Raw genomic sequence first — 16,143 nt, 5'->3', positions numbered from 1 at the left:
TCATCAAGAATAAGCCTTGGCATGTGTTCACCATTGAGAGAGGAAAAGAACGGGCAGATTACGGAGAAGAAACGGAGCAAACCTGGAATTTTTCCAGTAGGGTCCTGCGCGCCCGCGGAGCAATGCTGAGCGGCCGCGCAGCAGCCTTGCGCGCCCGCGCAGAAATGCTGAGCGGTCGCGCAGGGTCGGGGAAAAAGTTGAATTATTTTAGACTTCTACTTCTGTTTGGCTTCCAACTTCTATGTAATCTGAGTTTTATGGGACTATTATATAAGTAGATTTGAGACGTTTTCATAGAGAAAAAAGAAGGAGATTATGTTTTAGATTGTGTTTTGCGCAAGGAGCGAAGGAGATAAGGAAGAAGACCGATTTAGCACACTGCAGCGAAGAGGAAGCATATTTTCTTGTGACTCTTGTTTCGTTGTAACGTTGGATGCTAGTTTTCTTGCTTTGACTTATTTACTCTTGTCACGTACTCTGTTTTAATATAATTAGTTTAGTTATTATTTTCTTGTGTTGTTTATCATGATTTCATATGAACCCATGATGGCAATAAGTTCTATTATGGGCTAATTATGATCATGGGGTTGCAACAGATTTATTATGGAATTCTTTAGTTAATTGTTTAATACTTTAGTGTGTGATGATTGCATGATATCTAGTATTGGTTGTGCGTATTCGTCTTATGTGCGTCGCGAACATATAAGATAGGGTGTTAATCTCTTGTGAAGCGACGGTGGATCTTGAGATTTAGAACTTGCCATGCTAGCATAGGTTCATGTACGTTGTGCATGATTAGTGGGTAACTCTAACAGTTTTATTTGCCCTATATAATCAAAAGGAATAACTTGTGCTTAAATCGTTGTGTTGTCAATTTCTGTAGACATATAGGAACTCAACATGATTGATGACTACTCAACTTCTATCTTAATTGTGGATGCTTGGTAGAATGGTATTAGTACAATGAAAGTTGGCTTTTATCAGTTTCGTGTTATTCGATTAATATCATCACTGTCACATGCTAAAGGTAATAACAATGGCTATAGAAGGAAGTAATAATGAAGTTGTGATCTCATGAGTGTTTTATTATTGATAAATTAGTCTGAGTCTCTGAGGGAACGAACTAGAAAGTATTCTATATTACTTGCGAACGCGTATACTTGCGTGAATATTAGTGCGTGTTTTCGCCCTAACAAGTTTTTGGCGCCGCTGCCGGGGACTCGGCGTATTTGTTTAGTTTATGTACTTACCATCATTGGTCATTAGGACTCAGTGATTAGGACGTAGTAGTTAATTACTCTTTTCGGTTGTGTTTCAGGTACTTTAGCAAGCGTTTATGCAAACTCGTTCTCGTGCTCGCAAGAGGACCTTAGATACAGCTGAGGAGAAAGACGAAGTTCTTGATACTCCGGAGAAGTTAGATTTTGAGGATTCGGATTCAGGAACTGAGCAGAAAGAACCAGTAAATATGGGATATCGTATTGTTCAAGCTGATCCAGCTCTTATGGATTTTTCTCGGCCTAAAATTGATGACATTCAGTCAAGCATCCTTCATCCGGCTATTCAAGCTAACACCTTTGAAATCAAGTCGGGCACTATTCAGATGGTGCAAAATTCTGTTTCTTTTGGAGGAGCGGCAACTGAAGACCCCAACATGCACATAAGGAATTTTGTCGAGATCTGCAGTACTTTTAAGTATAATGGCGTGACTGATGAGGCTATCAAGTTGAGGCTTTTCCCATTCTCACTGAGGGATAAAGCTAAAGACTGGTTACATTCTGAACCAGCTGGGTCCATCACTACGTGGCAAGATCTTGCACAAAAGTTTCTGGTAAAGTTTTATCCAATGGCAAAGACTGCTGCTATGAGGAGTGCTCTTACTCAGTTTGCGCAGCAACCTACAGAATCTATGTGCGAGGCTTGGGAACGCTACAAGGAAATGTTGAGAAAATGTCCACATCATGGAATGCCGGATTGGATGGTAATCACTGGTTTTTATAATGGTTTGGGGGCCCAATCTCGGCCCATGCTCGATGCAGCAGCTGGAGGAGCCTTATGGGCTAAAAGCTATACTGAGGCGTATAATCTTATAGAGACAATGGCTGCAAACGAGCATCAAAACCCAACTCAGAGGATGATGTCAGGCAAGGTAGCAGGTATTCTGGAAGTTGATGCAGCCACCGCTATTGCAGCTCAGCTCCAAGCGCTATCAATGAAGGTTGATTCTCTGGCTATGTATGGAGTTAATCAAATAGCTATGGTTTGTGAGCTTTGTGCAGGTTCTCATGCTACGGATCAGTGTTCTCTTGTCAACGAATCTGTTCGGTATGTGAATAATTATCAGCAACAACAGCAGCCTGTGCCAGCGACCTATCATCCTAACAACAGAAATCATCCAAATTTCAGCTGGGGGAATAATTAGAATGCTATTCAGCCAACATATCAGCAAGGAGTAAGTAAACAGTTTAACCCACCTGGATTCCAGCAACCACAGCAGTATGCTACAAGGCAATCATATCCTTAACAGGGAAGTGCAGCTGCACCTACTAGTGCTGATTTTGAGGAACTTAAGCTGTTGTGCAAGAGTCAGGCGGTTTCTATCAAGACCTTGGAAAATCAAATCGGTCAATTAGCCAATGCAGTGCTCAATCGTCAACCTGGCACTCTTCCCAGTGACACGGAAGTACCAGGCAGGAAGGAAGCTAAAGAGCAAGTCAAGGCTATTACCTTAAGGTCTGGAAAAGTATCTGATGCTGAAAAGGCAAAAGAAGTCGAAGCTGAAGTTAGAGATGAAGAATCTAAGCAAAAGGAGAAAGTGGCATAACCAAAGAAGACTACTGTTGAACACACTCTGCCTGAGGCTAATACAGGGGAGAAACAGCTCTATCCTCCACCACCTTTTCCTAAGAAATTGCAGCAACAAAAGCTGGATAGACAGTTCGGGAAGTTTCTGGAGGTGTTCAAGAAATTTCACATCAATATACCTTTCGCTGAGGCTCTGGAACAAATGCCTAGTTATGCGAAGTTTATGAAGACTATTCTTTCAAGGAAGGTGAAACTGGATGACCTTGAAACCGTTGCTCTCACGGAAGAATGCAGCGCTGTTCTGCAGCAAAAGTTACCACCAAAACTAAAAGATCCAGGAAGCTTCACCATTCCTTGCACCATTGGCAATCTAACTTTTGACAAATGCCTTTGTGATTTGGGAGCAAGCATTAATCTGATGCCGTTATCGATCTTTAAAAAGCTGGATCTGCCTGATCCAAAACCCACATACATGTCGCTACAATTGGCTGACCGTTCCATTACTTACCCAAGGGGCATAGTTGAGGATGTGCTCGTCAAGGTGGATAAGCTCTTCTTTCCTGCAGATTTTGTTATTCTGGATTTTGAGGAAGATAAGAAGATTCCCATAATCTTGGGGAGGCCTTTCTTGGCTACTGGCCGTACCTTGATAGATGTGCAAAAAGGGGAACTTACTATGCGGGTCCAAGATCAGGATGTGACCTTCAACGTATTCAAGGCAATGAAATTCCCTACAGAAGATGAGGGGTGCTTAAAAGTGGATGTGATTGATTCTGCGGTTACTTCGGAACTCGATCACATGCTAATGTCTGATGCATTGGAAAAGGCCTTAGTGGGGGATTTTGACAGCGATGATGAAGATAGCAACGAGCAATTACAATATCTGAACGCTTCTCCATGGAAGCGAAAGCTCGACATACCATTTAAATCTCTTGGTACTTCTGACCTTAAGAATGCTGAAGGAAAGCTCAAACCATCAATAGAGGAAGCACCTACCTTGGAGCTCAAACCATTACCTGAACACTTGAGGTATGCTTTTTTAGGTGATTCATCTACATTACCTGTTATTATTTCAGCTGACCTTTCAGGTAGTGAGGAAGACAAGCTCTTAAGGATTTTGAGAGAATTCAAATCGGCTATAGGATGGACCATAGCAGACATCAAGGGGATAAGTCCTTCATATTGTATGCATAAAATTCTGTTAGAGGAAGGTAGTAAGCCAACTGTGGAACAGCAGCGAAGACTGAACCCGATCATGACGGAGGTGGTGAAGAAAGAAATTCTGAAATGGCTAGATACATGCATCATTTATCCTATTTCTGACAGCTCGTGGGTGAGCCCCGTGCAATGTGTACCTAAGAAAGGAGGTATCACTGTGGTCGTAAATGAAAAGAATGAGCTCATCCCTACTCGAACAGTTACAGGATGGAGAGTATGCATGGATTATAGAAAATTGAACAAAGCCACAAGGAAGGATCACTTCCCTCTCCCATTCATTGATCAAATGCTTGACAGATTGGCGGGACATGAGTATTTTTATCTTCTGGATGGTTATTCCGGGTATAATCAGATTTGTATTGCACCAGAGGATCAGGAAAAGACTACCTTCACTTGTCCATTTGGCACATTTGCTTTTCATAGAGTTTCGTTTGGGTTATGTGGCGCCCCGGCCACCTTTCAGAGATGTATGATGGCTATATTCTCTGACATGATTGGAAATAACGTCGAAGTGTTCATGGATGACTTCTCCGTCTTTGGACACTCATATGAGGAATGTTTGAATAATCTGCGCGCCGTACTCAAAAGATGCGTGGAAACTAATTTGGTGCTTAATTGGGAGAAATGTCATTTTATGGTGCGTGAAGGCATTATCCTTGGGCATAAGGTCTCTAGCAAAGGTCTGAAGGTGGACAAGGCCAAGGTGGGAGTCATTGAAAATCTTCCCCCACCTAATTCGGTGAAAGGAATCCGTAGTTTTCTCGGTCATGCGGGTTTTTATCGGCGATTCATCAAGGACTTTTCAAAGATATCTAAGCCGTTGTGCAATTTACTTGAGAAAGATGTGCCTTTCAAATTTGATGATGAATGTTTGGCAGCATTCGAGACTCTCAAGGAGAGTTTGATCACGGCACCAGTTATTACAGCACCAGATTGGACAGAACCGTTTGAGATGATGTGTGATGCGAGTGACTATGCGGTAGGTGCAGTTCTGGGACAGCGCAAGAAAAATCTCTTCCATGTGGTCTACTATGCGAGTAAGACTTTAAATGGGGCCCAATTGAACTACACCACTATTGAGAAGGAGCTTTTGGCTATAGTCTTTGGCTTTGAGAAATTTCGATCTTATCTGCTTGGTACGAAAGTAACAGTATTCACTGATCATGCAGCTATTCGCTATCTGGTTTCTAAGAAGGATTCGAAGCCGAGACTCATTCGTTGGGTGCTTTTACTTCAGGAATTTGAGTTAGAGATCAAAGATAGAAAAGGTACTGAGAATCAAGTAGCTGACCATCTCTCTAGGTTGGAGAATCCCGATTCTACTTCACAAGATAGGACGTTAATCAATGAATCTTTTCCGGATGAGCAGTTGTTTGCAATTCAGGAGGAAGAACCATGGTTTGCAGATATTGTAAACTATCTTGTCAGCAATATAATGCCGCTTAATTTGATATCCGCTCAAAAGAAGAAGTTTCTGCATGAGGTGAAGTGGTATATGTGGGATGAACCATATTTGTTTAGACAAGGAGCTGACCAGATCATCAGGAGATGTATCCCGTTCTGTGAGACGGAGGGGATATTACGAGACTGCCATTCCACGGTTTATGGTGGACACTATGGAGGTGAGAAGACGGCAGCTCGTATTCTGCAAGCAGGTTTTTTCTGGCCTACTTTGTTCAAGGATGCTCATCAGTTTGTTTTAAGGTGTGATCGTTGCCAAAGAGTGGGAAATTTGTCAAGGAAGGATGAGATGCCATTAAATGTGATGCTTGAAGTCGAGGTCTTTGATGTATGGGGAATCGATTTCATGGGGCCTTTTATCTCGTCTTGCAATAATCAGTACATCTTGCTGGCAGTCGATTATGTCTCAAAATGGGTCGAAGTTAAAGCTTTACCGACAAATGATGCAAAGGCAGTGCTAAATTTTCTTTATAAGCAAATTTTCACAAGGTTTGGAACGCCTCGGGTAATCATAAGTGATGAAGGATCGCATTTTTGCAACCGTAAGTTCACTTCTATGATGCAGCGTTATAATGTGAATCATCGAGTAGCTACTGCCTATCATCCGCAAACAACTGGTCAAGCGGAAGTGTCTAACAGAGAGATAAAGCGCATTCTAGAGAAGGTTGTTTGTCCGTCAAGGAAGGATTGGTCTTTAAAGCTCGATGAAGCTGTTTTGGCTTACAGAACAGCATACAAAACTCCACTTGGGATGTCACCGTTTCAGTTGGTGTACGGTAAGGGATGTCATCTACCGGCGGAGCTTGAGCATAAGGCCTACTGGGCATTGAAGAAATTGAACCTGGATTTAGATGCAGCTGGTAAGAAAAGAATGCTTCAGCTTAATGAACTTGATGAATTTCGACTTCAAGCGTACGAGAATAACAAAATGTATAAGGAAAAGGTGAAGAGGTGGCACGATAGGAAGCTACATCCTAAGTTATTTGTGCCAGGGCAACAAGTTCTGTTATTCAACTCTCGGCTCCGACTTTTTCCTGGGAAGTTGAAATCAAGGTGGTCTGGACCTTTTATTGTCAAAACTGTGTTTCCACATGGAGCGGTGGAAATTTTTGAGAATGATTCGGACCAAGCATTCAAGGTTAACGGTCAGCGGTTGAAGCACTACTATGGGGACATGGCAAACCGAGAGGTGGTTAGTGCCATTTTGTTGACTACTTGAGAAAGGTACGGAACGTCAAGCTAATGACGAAAAAGAAGCGCTGCGTGGGAGGCAACCCATGAATTGTTGTTACAGGAACCCTTAGAAGTTAATAACCTATCCAAAAACACAAAAAAATCAGAAAACAGGGGCTGAAATTTTTTTTTCCAGAGACCCTCTGCGCGCCCGCGCAGAAATGCTGAGCGGCCGCGCAGGGGTCGAATTCCAGAAATTTTTTTGCAGTTCAGAAAAAAAAAAAAAAAACACAAAAACCCATCACAACCCATAAACCCACGAATTCTTTTCCCATTACCCCATAATTTTATCCCTCAACCCCACTCCTAATCTAATTTAACCTACTCCACACCCTATATATACATACACCTATCCTACATATCTCCCACAAACTTCCTACACTTAAACCCTCTCATAAACCTCAAAAATCAGTTCTTACACACTTTTATTCACAAATCAATGGCACCCAAGAGAGCACGCACTATTGACAGTAGCAACACAGTTCCTACTGCTGATTCATCAAGGGGTACTGCTGCAAGGCCTCGGTAAACTGACAGAGCTGCGGAGGAGGAGTACACTAGGCTGTTGGGGAAGCCGATTCTGAAGGAGAGGGGGTTTTTACCATCAGGGAGGGATGGTGAGTTGTTGCCCATGATTGCAGAGAAGGGGTGGATAGCTTTTTGTGAGTCACCCGAAGCAGTACCGATGAGTGTTGTTCGCGAGTTCTACGCGAATGCGAAGGATGAAAAGAATGGGTTTTCTGTAGTTCGTGGGCTGACGGTTGATTATCATCCTGCGGCAATTCGCCGTGTGATTGGACAGCGAGAGAGGAAGCCCGAGGAGGAGAACTGGAATGAGAAGACTGTTGAGGATTTTGATTTGGATTTGATTTGTGCGACTCTCTGTCGACCGGGCACAGTTTGGAACCGCAGTCCAGCCAATAATGAGTATCGTCACTTTCCGGCGATCGCCATGAACAGGTATGCCCGTGCATGGAATGCATTTATATGTGCTAATATTTTGCCTTCTTCACATGCACACGAGGTCACAGTTGAGAGAGCACAGTTGTTGTGGGGAATTCTGAATGAGGAATACTATGTGGACCTTGGTGAGTTTATCTACCAAGGGATTCTGAAGTTTTTGAGGGGAGCAAAGCATATGAACATCCCTTATGCATCCACGGTTACGAAGCTATGCCGAACAGTAGGAGTGAACTGGCCGACTCATGAGCAGTTGCAGTTGCCAGCAGCTCCGATAGATTCTGGCACTCTGAATGGGATGCAGGAGTGGACCGGTGGTGAGCCTGAGGAGCATGGGCTGGGTTATCGTCTTCCAGGAGGGCGTCCAGCACGAGGTGCTACTATGGCTAGGCCAGGGCGTGGTGAGGCTGGTTCTTCGAGAGCTCAGGAGGGTGCTGGGATGGGTGATGCCCAGTATAGGAGGCTTTCACGGCGGATGGATGCCATGTATGAGATGCAGAGCAGGTTTGCTCAGGAGCTCACTCTTGCGTTAGGGACTGCTTTTCGAGGCCTTGGAGCTGATATCCAGTGGCCAGTTTTTGGTGAGGACTCTGCATACCCGCCGCCTGATACTCCACCCACTGAGGGTGATGATGATGATGACTCCGAGTAGGTATACCCTGTGTTCCTTTCTACTACCTTCACTGGGGACAGTGAAGATTTTAAGTTTGGGGGTGGTAGTTAAGGAATATTTTGTGTGTGTCATATAGCTGCATATTCATGATAGTTAGTTCATATAGTTGCATAATTTTTGCCATATAGTTTTTTTATATAGCTTTATTTGTTTGTCATATCATATAGCTCATGCATATACCATGATCCCTTTTGCAATGATTTATCGACTGAATTATGATATTGATGCGAGTGTAGTGATAGCATTAAAGTGATATTAAGTTGTGTAGGTTGATATGCATGCTAGAAGCACTTGTATTTTCACTAAGTCTTAGAGAATGCTTAAGGGCTAGATTGTTGTTATGATCTGATTATTTTCGAGGATAATCTATTTATTATGCTTTGAATTTGATAATAGGTTCTTAGTGGTAAAGGCATGAAAAAGAAAAAGAATGGAGTAAAAATGGAATTTGTTGCTAGTTGTGGCTAGGCGTCAAATGGCTAGTAGCCGGCTCGCATGTTATGCGAGTAGTCTAGGGTTGAGCAAGATGGAGCGAAACGCACTTGCTCAGAGAAAAAAAAAATTTTTTTTTTTGCATAATTGATCAAGAGTGGGCTCTTTGGTATTCGAGTTATTAAGTTCTTAGGGGACTTTGTGCCTAGTGACCTAAGGCTTTTAGAGTCTGGGATCCGCTAATCTAACGCTCGTTACATGGATACCATTGTATAAGTCTTTTGTGGACCTCACTCATTGCACGGTCAAATAAGCATTTGAGTTGTAAATAAAAAGCACGATTCCGTAGTAAGCTCCAGAGTTCTTGTAGTGTTGTATATCACTTTGTGCCTAGAATTTTTATTCTTTGTATAATCGTAGGATTGCCTTGAAGATAGTCTAGTCATAGTAATTGGTCTAGTTCCGAAGCATATGTGTTAAGCATTTGCACACACCACGTTTCTGGCTGTATGTCCGTTTGCATGAGTTTATTGATCTTTAGTGTCTAACTGCATTCGTTGAGATGTGACAATTTGGTTGGTTAATTGTAGTAAGGGGGATCGTTGCATTTTCATATAGATTGTATTCATGCATATTTTTATTTGTTTTGAGTCTGTGACGCTTGAGGACAAGCATCGATTTAAGTTTGGGGGTGTGATAAGTGGCATTTTATACCACTTAGAACGTCTTAAAATGGCTTAAATTGGTGTCTTGAAATCAAGTATTTTGTGTATTTGATGCGTTTCTCTAGTGTTTATGCATTTCAGGGTATTAGTTGCATTTCGGAGGAGGAATCATCAAGAATAAGCCTTGGCATGTGTTCACCGTTGAGAGAGGAAAAGAACGGGCAGATTACGGCGAAGAAACGGAGCAAACCTGGAATTTTCCAGTAGGGTCCTGCGCGCCCGCGCAGCAATGCTGAGCGGCCGCGCAACAGCCTTGCGCGCCCGCGCAGAAATGCTGAGCGGCCGCGCAGGGTCGGGGAAAAAGTTGAATTATTTTAGACTTCTACTTCTGTTTGGCTTCCAACTTCTATGTAATCTGAGTTTTATGGGACTATTATATAAGTAGATTTGAGACGTTTTCATAGAGAAAAAAGAAGGAGATTATGTTTTAGATTGTGTTTTGCACAAGGAGCGAAGGAGATAAGGAAGAAGACCGATTTAACATACTGCAGCGAAGAGGAAGCATATTTTCTTGTGACTCTTGTTTCGTTGTAATGTTGGATGCTAGTTTTCTTGCTTTGACTTATTTACTCTTGTGACGTACTCTGTTTTAATATAATTAGTTTAGTTATTATTTTCTTATGTTGTTTATCATGATTTCATATGAACCCATGATGGCAATAAGTTCTATTATGGGCTAATTTTGATCATGGGGTTGCAACGGATTTATTATGGAATTCTTTAGTTAATTGTTTAATACTTTAGTGTGTGATGATTGCATGATATCTAGTATTGGTTGTGCGTATTCGTCTTATGTGCGTCGCGAACATATAAGATAGGGTGTTAATCTCTTGTGAAGCGACGGTGGATCTTGAGATTTAGAACTTGCCATGCTAGCATAGGTTCATGTACGTTGTGCATGATTAGTGGGTAACTCTAACAGTTTTATTTGCCCTATGTAATCAAAAGGAATAACTTGTGCTTAAATCGTTATGTTGTCAATTTCTGTAGACATATAGGAACTCAACATGATTGATGACTACTCAACTTCTATCTTAATTGTGGATGCTTGGTAGAATGGTATTAGTACAATGAAAGTTGGCTTTTATCAGTTTCGTGTTATTCGATTAATATCATCACTGTCACATGCTAAAGGTAATAACAATGGCTATAGAAGGAAGTAATAATGAAGTTGTGATCTCATGAGTGTTTTATTATTGATAAATTGAAGTGTTAGTTAAGTGGTTAATTAAGTAGTTAATTATAGTTAATATTTAATCAACAATTTTAAGTGTTATTATCTTAACATTGAGAAGTAATCATACATTGGTGAGTGAGTTAAATTAGACAATAAATTAGTCTGAGTCTCTGAGGGAACGAACTAGAAAGTATTCTATATTACTTGCGAACGCGTATACTTGCGTGAATATTAGTGCGTGTTTTCGCCCTAACAATGTAGCACTGGTAGCTGGTCTTGAAGTAAATCTTCTCAGTGTCAGCCAATTTGCAGACAAGGGTTTTAAGGTTTTATTTAACAAAGAAGAATGCACTTTTATCAGCAAGAAAACTGGTGAAGTTGCTCTGAAAGGAACAAGGAAGGGAAGCTTGTTTGTTGCAGAGTTGGACTCAGCAAATGAGGATGGAATTTGTTGCTTCTATACCAAGGCATCTGTAGAGCAAAGCAAGTCATGGCATAAGAAGCTATCTCACTTGAATTTCAAGGCAATCAATACTCTAGTTAAAAATGAGTTAGTAAGAGATATGCCTAATCTGAAATTTGCTCAAGTTGAAGTCTGTGATGCTTGTCAAAAAGGTAAAATAAAAAGATCAAGTCACAAGAGTAAATCTGTGAATTCGATAAGTGCACCTTTGCAACTTATTCACATAAATTTATTGGGACCAATTAATGTCCAGTCAATTTCAAGAAAAAGATATGCACTTGTGATGGTGGATGACTACTCAAGATATACATGGGTAGAATTTATGCACTCTAAAGATAAAAATCCACACATCATAATTGAGCACATGACGAAGATTGAGAAGCAGATTGAAGATCGGAATTGTGTGAAAAGATTGAGGAGTGATAATGGAACAGAGTTCAGGAATGCAACCTTAACTGAATTTTGCAAATACAAAGGCATTGTTCAAGAATTCTTAGCTGCTAGAACACCTCAACAAAATGGAGTAGTTGAGAGAAAGAATATAACACTAGTAGAGGCTGCTAGAACAATGCTGCAAGATGCAAAGTTACCAACTAGTTTTTGGGAAGAAGCTGTGAACACTGCCTGTTATACTCAAAACATATATCTCATTAACATGAATCTTGGAAAACCACCCTACTCAATCTTGTCTAAAAGGAAGCCTACTGTGAAGCATCTTCATGTGTTTAGAAGCAAGTTCTATGTTTTGAAGGACAACTCTGAATATATGGGAAAATTTGACTCTAAAGTTTTTGAGGCAATTTTTTTTGGGATATTCATTGGAAAGAACTGCCTACAAGGTTTATGTGCTTGAAAAAAAGAAAATTATGGAAAGTACAGATGTTACTTTTGATGATGACAAGTGCCCAGGCTTGGAATGCCTTGATGAAAATGAAGCAAAATCTGATTGTAACCTGAATATCCATCCAGAAGACAATAGTACTCATGACCGGTCAACCTGTCGAGCATCTGATCAATGAAGGGAAAAGGAAAGTGATCCTTCCTAGTGGCTTTGTTTAGCTTCCTGTAATCCATGCAAACTTTTCACCCCGTGACTGTCCTTGTAAGAATAAGCTCATTCTTCTCATTTGGTACCACAGTAATTCTACCTTTCTTTGGCACACATTGAACCGGGCTTACCCATGAACTTTCAGAGATAGGGTAGATGATCCCTGCATCTAGCCACTTAAGAATTTCTTTCTTCACTACTTCCTTCATGATAGGATTAAGTCTTCTTTGCTGTTCAACCATAGGTTTGCTACCTTCCTCTAGCAGAATTTTATGCATACAATAAGAAGGACTGATTCCCTTGATATTTGCTATAGTCCATCCGATTTCTGACTTGAAATCTCTCGGGATCCTCAAAACCTTTTCCTCATCACTACCTGAAAGGTCAGATGTAATAATAACAGGCAGAGTAGATGCATCACCTAAAAATGCATACCTCAAATGTTCAGGTAAAGGCTTAAGCTCAAGAGTGGGAGCTTCCTCAATAGAAGACTTGAGGTGTTTAGGAGCTTTGTTCAATTCCTCCATTCCAAGAGATTCAAATGGCATATCAATTTTCCTTTTCCGGGGAGAAGCATTTAAATATTGCAATTGTTCTTCCCCTTCGTCATCTACACTATCTGAATTCCCCAATAAGGCTTTTTTAAGGCATCAGACCTTAGCAATTGATCAAGTTCCGATGTGACCACCGAATCGACCAACTCCACTTTTAAGCACTCCTCATTATCAGTAGGGAATTTCATAGCATTGAACACATTAAAAGTGACATCATGATCCAGAACTCGCATGGTGAGCTCACCCTTATGCACATCTATCAAGGTTCGGCCAGTCGCCAGGAAAGGTCTTCCCAAGATTATAGGAATCTTCTTATCCTCCTCGAAATCAAGAATTACGAAATCAGCAGGAAAGATGAGTTTATCAACCTTGACCAAGACATCCTCCATAATACCTCACAGATATGTAATAGAACGGTCGGCCAATTGTAAGGTCATATAATTCGGTTTGGGATCAGGTAAATCCAACTGCTTGAAAATTGACAAAGGCATCAAATTGATGCTAGCTCCCAAGTCACATAAGCATCTGTCAAAATACACTTTTCCAATAGTACATGGAATAGTGAAGCTTCCTGGATCTTTAAGCTTCGGAGGCAACTTCTGTTGCAGCATGACACTGCATTCCTCCGTGAGAGCAACTATCTCTAAATCATCTAGCTTCACCTTTTGAGAGAGAATACCTTTCATAAACTTTGCATAACTAGGCATCTGCTCGAGAGACTCGGCGAAAGGTATGTTGATATGAAGTTTCTTGAACACCTCCAGAAACTTCTCAAATTGCTTGTCCAACTTTTTCTTCTAGAGCCTCTTGGGAAAAGGCGGTGGAGGATAGATCTGTTTCTCCCCTGTATTACCCTCAGGCGGAGTGTGCTCAACAATAGTCTTCCTTGGTTCCACTTCTCCGTCCTGCTGCACTACTTCTTTCTCAGCACCAACTTCTTCAGTCAAATCTTGAGTTTCTTCGGGATTCGCAACCTTTCCAGACCTTAAAGTGATTTCCTTTACCTGCTCCTTAGCTTCCCTCTTTCCTGGCACTTCAGTGTCACTAGGTAATGTACCAGGCAGACGATTTAGCAAGGCATTGGCAATTTGCCCAATTTGATCCAAGGTCTTGATAGAAACAGCTTGACTCTTGCACATAAGCTTCAAATCCTCTAATTCAGATTTTTCATTGTCTTGTTGCAGGTGGAGTTGCTGTCTAGGTGCATACTGTGGTTGCTGAAAACCAGGGGGGTTGTACTGTTTAGCTGGGTACTGCTGATAAGGTTGTTGAACCGCATTTTGAGCATTGCTCCAACTGAAATTAGGATGATAGGTGGCTGGCACTGGTTGCTGCGATCGTTGGAAGTTGCTCACGAACTGAGCTGATTCACTAGAAATTGCACATTGATCAGTCTCATGGGCACCAGCACAAAGCTCACAAACACTTGCGATTTGATTTATTCCATAATTAGCTTTAAGTTGGGCAGCGATAGCAGTAGCTACGTCCAACTCCAGAATTCCAGTGACTTTCCCTTGAGTTAGTCTCTGGGACGGATTCCGGTACTCATTAGCAGCCATCAGTTCAATAAGTTCATAAGTTTCATCGTATCTCTTAGCCCACAAGGCTCCTCCTGATGCTGCATCAAGCATGGGTCTAGAAGTAGCACCCAATCCATTGTAGAAGTAATTAATAATCATCCAATCAGGCATGCCATGTTATGGGAACTTCCTTAGCATCTCCTTATATCGATCCCAAGCCTCACATAGAGATTCCCCTGTTTGGTGAGCAAACCGGGTAAGAGCATTCCTGATTGCAGCAGTCTTCGCTATGTAGAAGAATTTAGTGAGAAACTTTTGTGCAATATCCTCCCAAGTGATGATAGATCCTGCTGGCAGAGAATGTAACCAACACTTAGCATTGTCCCTCAGAGAGAATGGGAACAAGTGTAGCTTGATAGCATCTTCAGTCACATCATTGAATTTGAAAGTGTCGCAGATTTCTATAAAATCCCTGATGTGCATGTTGGGGTCTTCTATAGGAGAACCCCCAAACTGAACTGAGTTATGTATCATCTGAATCGTGCTTGACTTGATCTCAAAAGTGTTAGCCTTGATGGCCGATCTGATGTTGCTTGACTGAATGTCATTAATCATGGGCTGAGAATAGTCCATCAAAGCCTTCAGATTTTCTGCTTAATCTCCCAACGCTACTACAACTGGTTCTTCGACTTTCTCTTCTTCTCCTTGCTTCTTTTCTTCCTCAAAAACTTCCTTTCGAACTACCACAACTTCTTCCTCGGCTTTATCCAGTGTTCTCTTACGAGTACGCGAACGCATATGCATACACCCTCGCTAGAGTACCTAAAATAAGACAAGGAAACAGATAAGTAACAATGTCTGAGTCAATAAACTTTAACAACCACTGATGGAAAGCACATAAACTATCAATTAACACTGTAGTCTCCGGCAGTGACGCCAAAAACTTTTTAGTCGCTAAACACGCACTAATAATACACACAAGTATACGAGCTCGCAAGTAGTATAGAATCTTTTCTAGTTCATTCCCACAGAGACTGTATTGGTTAACTAACTAATTCATACAGTTAAGCAATAATGTATGGTTATTATTCAATGCTAAGACGATAACTAATTGAGGATGTTTATAACTAAGAATTAAACTGATAATTATAACTACGAGAATAAGATTGATTGAATTAATAAGTATGACAAATATGGGATTCTAACTTTATTAAATACTTCATTCAATAGCCTTATTGATCTTAACCTTAGCATGTAATGGTGATGACACTAATCAAATAACACGAAACTAGTAAACGCCAACTTTCATTGTACAAATACCCTACTACAAAGCATCCACAAAAGAGATAGAAACTGAATAGACACCAATTATATTGAGACCCTATATGCCTATAGAATTTGACAACATAACAGTTTAAGCGCAAGTTATCTATCTTGATTACACAGGGCAAGTAAGATGGTTAAAATTACCTACGAATCATGCATGACAATACATGAACCTATGCTAGAATGGCATGTTCTGAATCCTTAAATTCACTTTTGCTTCATTATGAATTAACACACTATCTTATAAGTTTGCGACGCTCATAAGACGAATACGCACAACCATTACTAGGGTATCATACAATCACCACATACTAAGGCATCAAACCAATTAACTAAATAAATCCATAAATAAATCCGCTAGAACCCCACGATAACGATTAGCCCATAATCAGACCCATCATCAATGCGGGTTTCGATGAAAGCATGGTATATAAAATGTAGTCATTATAACGAATAAACAAAACCAAGTACAAACAAGAGTATAGGTTCAACAAACAAGAAATGAGCATCCAAGATTAAAACTCAAAACGAAGATTCACAAGAATAAA

At 40.9% G+C, this 16,143-nt stretch overlaps 2 non-coding genes across 2 annotated transcripts; one reads left to right on the top strand and one right to left on the bottom strand.

The window, feature by feature from the left end:
* Positions 1-1,861: 1,861 nt before the first annotated feature.
* Positions 1,862-1,968, bottom strand: LOC141722397 (small nucleolar RNA R71). The gene has a single exon (XR_012575417.1). It is a non-coding gene; the product is annotated as a small nucleolar RNA R71 (small nucleolar RNA).
* Positions 1,969-14,438: 12,470 nt separating this feature from the next.
* On the top strand, positions 14,439-14,545 carry LOC141722573 (small nucleolar RNA R71). Its single transcript, XR_012575586.1, has one exon. It is a non-coding gene; the product is annotated as a small nucleolar RNA R71 (small nucleolar RNA).
* Positions 14,546-16,143: the final 1,598 nt, after the last annotated feature.

Source organism: Apium graveolens, chromosome 4, assembly GCF_009905375.1.
Source record: "Apium graveolens cultivar Ventura chromosome 4, ASM990537v1, whole genome shotgun sequence".
Taxonomy (NCBI): domain Eukaryota; kingdom Viridiplantae; phylum Streptophyta; class Magnoliopsida; order Apiales; family Apiaceae; genus Apium; species Apium graveolens.
The sequence above is the reverse complement of the archived record's forward strand: the minus strand, read 5'-3'. Positions and strand labels throughout refer to the sequence as shown.